The sequence below is a fragment of the Lipotes vexillifer genome, unplaced genomic scaffold (assembly GCF_000442215.2).
Source record: "Lipotes vexillifer unplaced genomic scaffold, Lipotes_vexillifer_v1.1 scaffold691, whole genome shotgun sequence".
Lineage (NCBI taxonomy): Eukaryota > Metazoa > Chordata > Mammalia > Artiodactyla > Lipotidae > Lipotes > Lipotes vexillifer.
Genome location: NW_006788040.1, coordinates 1,935,488 through 1,947,636, shown reverse-complemented (window position 1 = coordinate 1,947,636; position 12,149 = coordinate 1,935,488).

Below are 12,149 nucleotides of genomic sequence, written 5' to 3'. Positions count from 1 at the left end.
CAGGAATGGCTTTTCTTTGCCTGATGATTAAAGCTCTCTGTTGTCGTGGCATGATGGTTAGTTAATGCAGAATACGTAACAAAGCAGAAAACAAAATTATCCTCCTACTTAGGGAAAGCCACAAGAAATGCCTTGACATAAGGTTTTCCCAAGTCCTTTTTTTTAAAAAAAAAAGCACAAACATTGGTGATTTCATATTGTATAACTACTTATATATACTAATTATTTTATTTTGCCCTTATTTTCCATCCTAAACATTTTCTCGTATCATTAACAACACTTTTTCCCTTGTCATATGTAGGGCTATGTAATTCCCATGTGGCTGCATCAGGGTCCCCCTGCTGTTACCTTTTGGGGGTTGCCACCTACCTTGTGCCATTATAAATAAACCACTATGAATCCCTTGTCCGGGAGGTCTTTCTTGAATCTCTGATTCCTCTGAAGGCTGGGTCCGAGCAGGTAGATATTCAGACTAAAAGAATCTCAAAATGTTTAAGATCCTTGCTTACTTACCTTGCTATCAACCATGCTACGGAAATTAGAACATATTAGATTAATTTACTTGTTCATTCAACATCTAATTAAACATTTACTACGTGCAAGGCAATTTTAACCTTCAAGGAGTAAAATAAAATCCCCATTCATCTATCCCTCCCCCCATCCATCCCTCCCTCCCTCCATCCATCCATCAATCAATCCAGCCATCCATCCATCCACTTCTATTTTGCACATATCTTTCTGCTTAGGTTTCTGCTTTCAGCATGTTTCTCTGCTTTTATCCTTTTCAGCCCATCTGATGCTCTTGGCAAATATTTTCCCTCTCCTCTAATCCGGCCCATCCCTTCTTTTTGACTGCGACCCTCCTGTTGTTTTGTTGTGATGCCTGCCTGTGTGCACCTGTCTCCCGGTCTGACTGTGAGTTCTTTGGAGGAAAAGGGTGGGACTAGTTTGCCTCTGGGCCCCCAAAACAGCACAGAGCCCTGCTCACACCTAGTGTCCATAAATATCCATCCATCCATCCATCAGTCCATCCATCCATCCATTTTCGGTCCTGTTATCTATTTTTCAAAAACGATTAAGCTAGGGACTTCCCTGGTGGTGCAGTGGTTAAGAATCCGCCTGCCAATGCAGGGGACACGGGTTCGAGCCCTGGTCCGGGAAGATCCCACATGCTGTGGAGCAACTAAGCCCATGCGCCACAACTACTGAGCCTGTGCTCTAGAGCCCACGAGCCACAACTACTGAGCCCACCTGCCACAACTACTGAAGCCTGTGTGCCTAGACCCCGTGCTCCACAACAAGGGAAGCCACTGCAATGAGAAGCCCGTGCACCCCAACGAAGAGTAGCCCCTGCTCACCGCAACTAGAGAAAGCCTGCACACAGCAACGAAGACCCAATGCAGCCAAAAATAAATATTTTTTAAAATGATTAAGCTATAAAATTTACATATAGGAAAGTATATTCCAAAGTACACCTATCTTTATCTTACAGCCTGATAGACTTTTACATATATGGATGCCCCCGGATCTCAGCAAAATCAAGATTTAGAATATTTCCAACACCCCCCTGCCCCCCAAGATACTGCCTCCCCCCAGAGGTAACCATTCTTCTGACCCCTCCTGCATAGCTTACTTTTGCTTGCTTTGAAACTCAGGCAGATGGGATTGTACAGTCTCTCCTCTTTTGTGACTGGCGTCTTTTGCTAATGTGTAGTCTGTGAGATCCGTGATGCGTGTAGCAGTAGATGGTTCTTTATTGTGTGAGATGTCATGTTGTTTATATTGAGACCAAACTTCTCTCCTTTCACCTCCCCTTCCTTCCTTCTTTCTCTCCCATCTCCCTCCCTCCTTCCGCCCTCAACTCTGATGTGGGTCCATGTCAGACCCTGTGCTCAGCCCCAGGCGCGCGGAGCTTGGTAAGGCTCAGCCCTTAGAAGACAGACAGGGACAGGAGCCTTCGTCGTTCAGGGAGGTGAGTGTGATCACCAGGGCACAGGCTCCCGGCCACAGAGGGAATGATGGGTCCTGGTCTCATTCTGTCCACACTGCCTGCTGGGTGCCTGTTGGTTAGTGCTTCCATCCATCTGCCCGTCCACCCACCCTCCCACCGACCCAGCACCAATGACCCTTCCCGAGGTCCGCGCGGCCCGGACAGTTTCCCCTCCCTCGCGTCCCCCTCCGCCCACCAGATTTCCCCTCCCGGATCCTCCTGTGTGAGCAGCCCCTCTCATCCCGCAAAACAGCCAACTGCGCCCCAGTCGGGCGCCAGGCGCCCACGTTGGAGCCGCATTTGCTCTGGGGTAAGGAAAAAAATATTCGGCCAAATGTTGGGAATCGGGCGTTTGAAGTTCGCACTCCAGGACGCCGAGCCTGGGGAGATCACACCTCCCTTGGCTGGGAGCCCCTCAGTCTGCCCGGCAGGCTGCCGAGCCCGAGCGCAACTGCGGCGCGACCCTCCCCCTCGGCCCCCAGCCCCGCCACATCCCACCTCCCCCAGAAGGAGGGCGGGTTTGGCTGCAGAGCCTCAGCTGCGGAGCTGACACCTCACGTGGGGACCTTCTGTTTGGGGAGTGTGGGTGTCACTCCCGCCCCGTGTGGGCTGGCCCCCCAGGGGATGCCAGGAAACGGGGGGAGGATGGGGATGGGGGAGAAGCCTTGGGCCCTGCTTCCCAAGCCTGGGGAGCCTCAAACCTGCGTGAGGTCCAGCCTGGCAGCAAAGCTCACCCTGTGAAGCATGTGGACATGTCCAGGTGGCCTTGGGCAAGTCATTTCCTCTCCTGAGCCTCTGTTTCCTCTTCTCCAATGTGGGAATACAGAGGCGATAATGCCTTGAGTATTAGGCAAGGTATCACCTACACAGCTCTCAGCTGAGGGGCGGCCCCCAGTACGTCGCTGACAATCATTATTACCGTTGCTCTGAGTATAAAGCCACATGCTGGTGGCTCTGTGACAGGCCTTTTCACTGCTCTGAGCCTCAGTTCCCCCATCTGCCATATCTGCCGCCTTTTGCCGCCTCTCTTGGCCACCTCTGACCTCCAGAAAGAAACACTGCAGGCGCAGTCAGAAAACTTGAATTGGAGTGGGCTGTGTGACCTGGGGAAGGTGTCTTCCCCTCTCTGGGCTTCCACTTTTCTAACTGCAAAATGAAGATATTTGGTCCGTTGACTCTGAAGGGCATTCACACCATGGCCACCGGGTTTTTGTTCATTTAAGATTCATGATAACAGAGGGTCTTTATTTATGAACCTCGAATATAGATATTTTGTATGTGCGGAAACTCCATCTTTTGCCAACAGAAAACTCCTAGTTGTTCTGGAGGTCCCAGACAAGCAAGTTCTGGCAGCTGCGTGTGTCCCCAGCAAGTGATGGTGTGTCCAAGGCTTTATCCGGGTCATCGCCCCAGGCTGGCCCACCTTTCCTCTTTCAAATCATCCTCTTTGTTTGCTTCTCTTATTTTCTACTTTGGCCTCTCTTTCTTCCCTCCCCTCTTTCATTCTCTTTTCATTCTCTCTGTCTTATGGACTGAATTGTGTCTCCCCCCAGATTCATAGGTTGAAGCCATAACCCCCTAACGTGACTGTGTTTGGAGATAGGGCCTGATCCGATAGGACTGGTGTCCTCATAAGGAGAAGACACACCGCAGAGATCTCTCCCTCAGAGCACACACAGAAGCAAGGCCATGTGAGGACACAGCGAGAAGGTAGCCCTCTGCAAGCCAGGAAGGAAGCTCTCACCAGAGACTGAATTTGCCGACACCTTGAACTTGGATTTCCAGCCTCCAGATAAAGAAATAAATAAATAAGAGAGAAAATAAATTTCTGTTGTTTAAACCACCCAGTCTGTGGTATTTTGTTATGGCAGCCCAAGCTGAATAATACACTCTGTATTAAAAGATTTTCATGAATTGTCTTTGCTTGGAGAACTCGTTGCTACTCTCTTGATGGGTCTACAGTGGGCCTGGGGCCTGGGTGATTTCACAGGACTGCGACGCACGTTGACAGGGTTTCAAACACCAGCCCACCGGTGACACTCCTGGGAGTTTGGACACACCATTCATAACTCTCCACTTCTTAATCTGTGAAATGGGTGTGATGGCTCTGTTGTGTCCCCCCGCCCCCCCCCGCCCAGAGGTAGAGGGATAAGGCTCTGGTGAGATGTTGCATGTGAACAGTGTTTGGTAACTCAGTGGTGAGCTGGAGGGGACCTATGTCCTACTAGAAACCAATACCACTGGTTAGAGTCCTTCATAGCCTTTGGTTGGTCTGGCTTGCTTATTAACGACCCCTGGCACTTAGAGAACCCAGCCCTGCTCCCAGCAAGGCGCTTGGGTTGCATGGTTCACTGCCTCCATCAATCATCATGGCAACCCTAGGAGGCCAGCTGGACCATCAAGCAGTATCAGGCGATGGTAAGGAAGCCAGATACTGGGACAAAACGGCCTGGACTCACATCCCGATTCTGATTCTCACCAACTGGGTGACCTCTGTTTTCTCATCTATAAAATGGGGACGATGATTTAATCCATCTCACAGGGAGACTGAAGGGATTACACAAGTAAACAGCCATAGAGCCCTTAGAACAGTGCTGGGGACAGAGTAAGTCATCAGTGAATGCTCATTATTAATATCATCCCCGTTTCACAGATGAAGAAACTGAGGCACAGAGTGGCTCTGGTCTTTTAGTCCCAGTTCCAGCCTGGCCTCTAAACTCCAAGTCGCTGCTCTGAAATTCCACTCGCTCTTACTTGCAAAATGTTCTCGTCTTCCTGACATCGCTGTTGCCTTCACAATGAAATCCAAATCCTCTTCAGGACACTTGGATCCTTCTGAGAAATGGTTCTGGATGCCTCCTCTCCAGACTCACCTCTTGCCCTTCCCTTGGATGACCCACCAGACCTTAAAATGACTTTCAATTCTGGAACCTGCCACCTCTTTCCTGCCTCCAAGCCTGTGACTGTTTTCTGGTACTCATCCTTCAAGGCCATGTTTAAATGTCACCTCCTCAAGGAAGCCTTCCAGGTGTCCTCCCCATGGTTCCCACAAGCTCTGCACTTATTTCTACCACGGCCCCTGTTGCAGGGCGTCCTGTGACGTGTTTACTTGGCCATTCTGCGGTGTGATTCCCCAGGGCCCACCATGTTCCCTGCCACGTAGTGTGTGCTCAGTAAATACTGAATGGATGAATAAACAAAGATGTGATGAACTGGGAGATTGGGATTGACATATATACACTAATATGTATAAAATGGATAACTAATAAGAACGTGCTGTATAAAAAAATAAATAAAATAAAATTCAAAAATTCGAAAAAAAAGAGATTACTGGAAAAATTTGTTTTCAGCCTTTCTTAACAGTGTCTTTTGTAAAGCAAAATTATTTAATCTTGATGAAGTCCAATATATTGATTTATTTTTGATTTTATGGTTCATGCAGTTTCGTTCTTTTCATCTCTTATTTAAGAAATCTTTACCAAACTCGAGGTCACTAACAATTTTACCCTATGGTTCCTTCTGGGAATTTTATATTTCTTGAGGTCATGAACTGTGTCTGTCATATTCATCTGTGTGATTCAAGTTCTTAGAAGCACAGCGCCTGGCACACAAGTCTCCATAAATGAGTAAATGGATAGATAGAGGGATGCACAGTGAATGCCCTAATCTTTACCCACTGAATCCATGTGCCTCAAGTTGAGGGGTGTGGATAAATAGGTGGGCAAAACCCCCCACAAAGTGCCCAACAATTTGTTCTCCTAGAAGCTTAACTAAAAACGATCTCAAGCAAATTCCCCTTTTTAAAGATGATCAAAATTCTGTATTGTACAGAACAAAGCACGACTGTAAAAGCAAATATTTGCAGGTTGGACTGTATGGAAATCTGAAAACATCTCTTCACCAAAGGACAATAAGAGAATGAAAAGGCAAGTTGCAGAGCAGAGCTGGAGAAGACATTTGCAATCCTTCCAACGGACAAAGATATTCTATCCAACAGAATGGGTTGTTTGTCCTTTTCTAGGACAAACACTAGAACAGTCCCTTCCCCACCGAGGACATACAAATGGCCAATGAAGATATACAAAGGCAGGCAACCTCACTAGTCACTAGAAAAATGCAAATGAAGACACACCGAGATCCTACCACACATCCACCTGAATAATGGAAACCAGGAAGACGGATACTGTCAAGTGCTGGCGAGGATTTGGGGTACCCGGAACATTTGTAGACAGCTGCTGGGGGTGCAGAATGCTACAGCCACTTTGGAGAGCTATTTGGCAGCATCTAATAAAGTAAACATGCACCTGCCCTGGAGACCAGTGAGTCTTCCTCCCAGGTACCCACCCCAGAGAATCATCTACATATGTTCACCAAAGATTTGCACAAGAATGTCTGTAGCAGCACTATATGTAAGAGCCCTAAACTGAAAACAGCACAAAAGTCTACCAACTTAAGGAACAGATAAGTAAACTGTGGGGTATTCACAAGGTTGAGTATTATCTAGAAATAAAAATGAAACACTTCTAAATGCAACAGCATGGACGAAACTCACAAAGTAATATTGAGCGAAATAAGCCAGACACAAGAGAATGTACTGTGTGATTCTGTTTATGCAAAGTTCAGAAAAGAGCAAAAGTAATCGGTGGAGGTGGAAATCGGGAGAGAGGTTATCTTGGCTGTGCCAGGAGGGGATGCTGCTGGGAGGGGGGCTTCTGGGGGCTGGTCATTCCTATTTGTTTGCCCAGCTGCTAATCCTTGGGTGTATCCATTTTGTAGAAAGCCATTCAGCTGCACGCTCTCTCATGATCTATTCACTTTTCTGTGTGCTTGTCACACATCAAAGAAAAATTTATTTTTAAAAAGTATTGCCCTGCCAAGTTAGGTTTAGGACAATTTCGCCAGCCACCCTGCTGGGCCTCGGCGCCCTCTGGGCCGGGGTGGGGGTGGGCATTGCCTTCACTTGTCACCCTCAGAGCCAGTACCAGGGAGAAGAAATCTTTTTTTCCCCTTCTTATTCTTTCCTCTGCCTTGGCCTGGAGCTATTGTACATATGCAAATGAGGCGATGTCAGCTATTGAGGCAAACTCAGCTATTTATAGCTGGAGTCTTGCAACACTTATCACAGCCGCTGCAGATTTCAGAAAGCCAAAACACACACACACACGCACGCGCGCACACACACACACGCACGCAAGCACGCACACGCAAACACACTACACAGAGTATATTTTCTTCTCCAGGATATAAATTTCCCATCCCATTGCAGTCTGGGCCGTCGCATGCAACATTGATTGTCTGTTATATTACATTTATTAAGAAGTGATAACTTGTAATAATTGGATGTTAAATTAAAGAACTCTCTCCTAGTTATTGCCGTCTCAATTATAACTGTCGTTGGCTGGCAGTTATAATGATATATGAGGGTTGTATTTTACGCAGCCGACCGTGACCTGGTGAGTAATATTCCCCCAGCTATGGGGGCACTCATGCACTCCTTGGTTTCTAATGCCTTGCTTGGGTGCTGATTGGAATATTAAGTTTCTGCGAGACTGTGGCGCCGAAATCCACCCAGAGAACCGCGGCTCCGCAGCTGAGAGCCCCCTCCGGCAATTTCCACCCCCCTCCTGCTTCTCCTGGCTGGAACATGTCCAACTCGTTTCTGCTTTGTTTTATGGTTATAGGAATCAGGTTTATTTGGTGAGTTATAAAGTCATAAAACGTGGGTGAGAGCGTGTTTGTGGTTTCCTTTTAGATGAAGCCGCTGCAGTTAGCTCTTGGGTCCAAATGTCAGTGGACGGAGGCAGTTGGAGGTGGGATGCGGTGGTGGGGCGGGGGGGGGGGTGGATGGACTGGATTTATTTAGCAGAATCCAATGGAGAATTTGGCTGTGTTTCTGCAGGGATATCAGGGACAAGAAGTGGCTCCGAGGGCCCGGAGCAGAGATCTCAGTGGAGATTTGAGGGTTCACAATGGCTGCTGTTCGGTGGGTGGGTGGATGGACTGGATTTATTTAGCAGAATCCAATGGAGAATTTGGCTGTGTTTCTGCAGGGATATCAGGGACAAGAAGTGGCTCCGAGGGCCCGGAGCAGAGATCTCAGTGGAGATTTGAGGGTTCACAATGGCTGCTGTTCGTCAAGACTTCTGGCTCTTCGGCAGGTGAGAGGGGCTGGCTGCAAGGCTCTCTGGGTCTGTGTGCCCTGATCTTGGGGACAAAGCAGACTCTAGGATCAGACAGTACCTTTGGCTTGTCACTCATGCATCCTCTTTCTCATCCAATCCCTTCCCTTTCTCAGAGCTGGCAGAGGTGGCAGCCAGCATGTCAGAGGGGCCGTGGGACACTCAAGCAGGGACTGTTATGACCCGGGCCCTAGGGAGCCCTCTGTACATCATGCAGACCTTAGCAAACGGGGGTTATCATTCTGTGTTTGCGCCCTGTGGCTGTCATAACAAAATACCACACGTTGGACAGCTTCGAACAGCGGAAGCTTATTTCCTCATGGTTTCTGCTGGCGAGAAGTCCAAAATCAAGGCGTCTGCAGGGCTATACTTTCTCTGAAGTTTCTAGGGGAGGATCCTTCCTCGCCTCTTCCAGTTTCTGGTAGCCTCGGGTGCTCCTTGGCTCGTGGCCGCATCCCTCCAATGTCTGCTTCCCTTGTCCCACGTTATTTTCTCTCTCTGTCTGTGTGCATCCAAATTCCCCTCTTCTTTTTTTTTTTTTTTCAAATTTCCCTCTTCTTATGGAGATAATAATCATTGGATTTAGGGCAAACCATAATCCAGCATAACCTCATTTTAGCTAATTGTATCTGCAAGGACCCTATTTCCAAATAAGGTCACATTCCCAGGGGTTAGGACTTCAGCATATCTTTTGGGGGGACACAATTCAGTCCATAACATGTTCCAATTTTATGGGTGAGAACACTGGGTATCAGGTACCCAGAGGGAATTCCCAAGGTCACACAGCCAGCAAATGGCAGGGCTGGGATTCGAGCAGTTTCTGTTGAAGCACGATTCTCTACTGCCTCTTTCTCTCTGGTCAGCCTCTAGACATCTTGGTCAAACTCAAGGGAAGTCAGACCCCTCGAAGGTGGGATGCTCTGAGTCTCACTAGAAGGTGCCCTTTGGCATCTTTCTAAGAGCAAAAGGGCCAGTGAATTAATCATTGCTTGAGTCACAGACATCATCCATTCAACAAATATTTACTCAGTGGCAGCCCCCTCCCCCAAAATAAAACTCAAGGAGCGAGGCTCCTAGTGCAGAGAAGGAAAGAGACTATGAGTGAATGAAAAGATAACAGGTACAGAAGGTCAGAAGGGGCCAAGTGCCATGTAGAACATTAAAGTAGGGGAATTGGGGCTAGGGAGTGTTTTGATTTTGTCACCCTCCCTGAGGTGACAACCCAGAAAGACCTGGAATTGGCAAGGGAGCGGCCATGTTGGGGAGAAGCATTCCAGGCTGATGGGTCAGCAAGTGCAAAGGCCCTGGGGCTGACCACACCAGCGAGGCTGCGGCAGGGGGAACAGGATGTAGGGAGCCGGGATGCATTGGGGGTCCTGGAGTGCAGGCGTAATGTGACCTGATGTACATCTTAGCTTTCAGTTAGACTGTGGGGCGTAATGCAGAAAACAGGAGGTTATTTGGAGTCTTCTGCAATAACCTTGTCAAGAGGTGACGGTGGCCTGGGCTTGGGTAGTGGCTGTGGTGGTGCTGAGATGTGTTTGGACTCTGGACGAATTATGACGTTGGAACCAAGAGCATTAGCTGAGTGTGGAGCGTGAGCAAAAGAGAGGCGCCCAGGATGAGGCCAAGGCTTTTGCCCGAAACGGGGACAGAAGAAGGTTGGCACCGGCCTTCGCTGAAGCGAGGACACTGTGTGGTGGAGAAGGCTGTGGGATCAGGTGGGGATCAGAGGCGGCTTTGATCGTGTTAAGCTTGGGTGTCATTTAAATGTCAGGGTGGAGGTGGGAAGCGGGCAGCTGGGCGAGCGAGGCTGAAGTTCAGGAGGGAGTCCAGGCAGAGAGAGGAAAGGACCATAGGATGACCCTGGGGTCAGAAGGAGATGGCACCGCAGGTGCAGACCAAGGGCACAGCCGGTGACCAGGGGTGGGGGTGGGGTGGGCAGAGCGGATCCGAGCTGCCAGGAAGCCAGACAAGGACCCCTCCCAAGGAGGTGGAAGTGACGCTGACCCTGATCCGACTGCACTGGCTGAGTCTTGGCTGCTGGGAATCCACAACTGGCCGAGTGAAGGGGCATCTGGAGGATGATCTGGAATTTGTTTCTGTCGTTACTGGATTGACATAAGTCACTCACAGTGACCCTGACCAAAACTGGGGCCAGGTCACCTTAGCTCCTAAGTCCATTGATGGGCACCTGGGAGACACTCGATCAATATCTATTCTGTGGATTGAATGTTACTTTCCTAAGATAGGGACTGGAACCCCTCAGTTATGGAGGCAAGGTGACAGAGAGCACAGGAGCTGGATGCCAATGTCTTGACCACTGCCTGGAGCCCATCCCATCCCCAGATCTGATAATTCTGCAAGAAACCAGCCTTGGTTTAGGACTTCACTCTGCTAAACGCTCCCCTTACTCAGGTCCCCAGGACAGCCCAGCGGAGCCTCAGTGAGGCCACTTTACAGGTGACGACCTTGAAGCTCAGAGACCCTAAGTTACCTGCCCAAGGTCACATAGCTGGGAGGTGGTGGGGCAGGGACTTGAACCTGGGTTTGTCTGACAACAGAGCCCGCGTTTTGTTTTCCCACTGGCCTGGGCCACGCACATGCTGTTCCTTCCATCAGGGATGCTCTTCCGTCTCTCACCCTTCTATCACCTCCCTACCGCCTACTCATCTTTCCAAGTTCACCTCCATTGTCACTTCCGGTCAGGCCCCTGTTGCAGGTCCTGGAGCTCACTGCTTCTTCCTTGTGGCACCTGCCAGAGTTTGTGACGAAATCATCATAGTGTCTGGGTTAGTTTATGGCCTGAACCCCAGCCCCCCACGACTCTGAGTGCCAGGAGGCAGGAAACATTCACTGAGTGTGTCCTGACCTTTTCTTTTCACGACTCCCGAAACATGTCCTAGTTGCTCATGCATGGCCATCTCTCCCTGGTCCTTCAAGGGCTTGTTAAACGTGTTTTTAGGAAAGATGAAAGGGCTTGAGAAACAAACTTCACCCTTCACCCTGCTCGGTCTCTGCTCAAGTCCCCTGCCTGTCCCTTCCCCACTTCGGTCCCCGCCACCATCCGCTGTCTGACATAGCCCACCAGGACATTTTTATTCTCTTACTTTGTTGTACTTTTCTGCAAGCATTTGTCACTATAGGACACATCACGGTTTTAGAGGCTTAGAGTCTCTGACTCCCAGTCTTAGATCATCAGCTCGACACAAGCAGGGACTGGTACATCCTTCTCACCACCCTACCCTCGGAACCCAGCCCACAACCTGACCCAGGAAGGCGGTCCATAATCGCATGAGTGAATGGGGAGCCAGGTCATTCTCATATGCCTATATGCCAGTCACCCAACTAAGCCCTTGGTAGACATTTTCCTCTTGAAAGATCACAGCCATTCTGGGGGTTCAGCCTCTCATTTTGCAGATGAGTAAACCAAGGTTCAGAGGCAGTAGGTGCCTTATCCAGAGACAGAATTTCCATCCCAGCTAGAATATCCCCCTCGCCCACACTCTGTGGCTTCCTCCAGTGACCAGCCCAGGATCGGGCTTATCGTAAGTGGTTGACACACAGCCTTTCGATGACCAAGAATCTGCTGGGCAACATCTTCCCAATGGTTTACAGGAGACATCACTGCCCTGTAAGCACACCTCTGACACACATCTGTCTTCTGCCTTGCTTTTCTGTAAACGGAGCATCCATTGTCTCCCACCCTCCTGCATTTTTTTAAAGAATTAATTGCCCCTTTTATGGTTTTGGTGTGTTTGTACTTGCGAGAACCCTGGCACCCTTAATCACAACAACAACATTCTCTATGAACAGTCATTAAGCACCAGCAAATATGGAGTGTATTAATGGGCAAACAGAAAATCGGGGAAGAGGAAAATGTTTTTCTCTCGCAAAGTACATACAAAAAGTTGATCCAAACCAGCGCGCTGCCATAAATCTGTCAATTCTGGCAAATTATTGGGAGGTGGCAGTGGCGG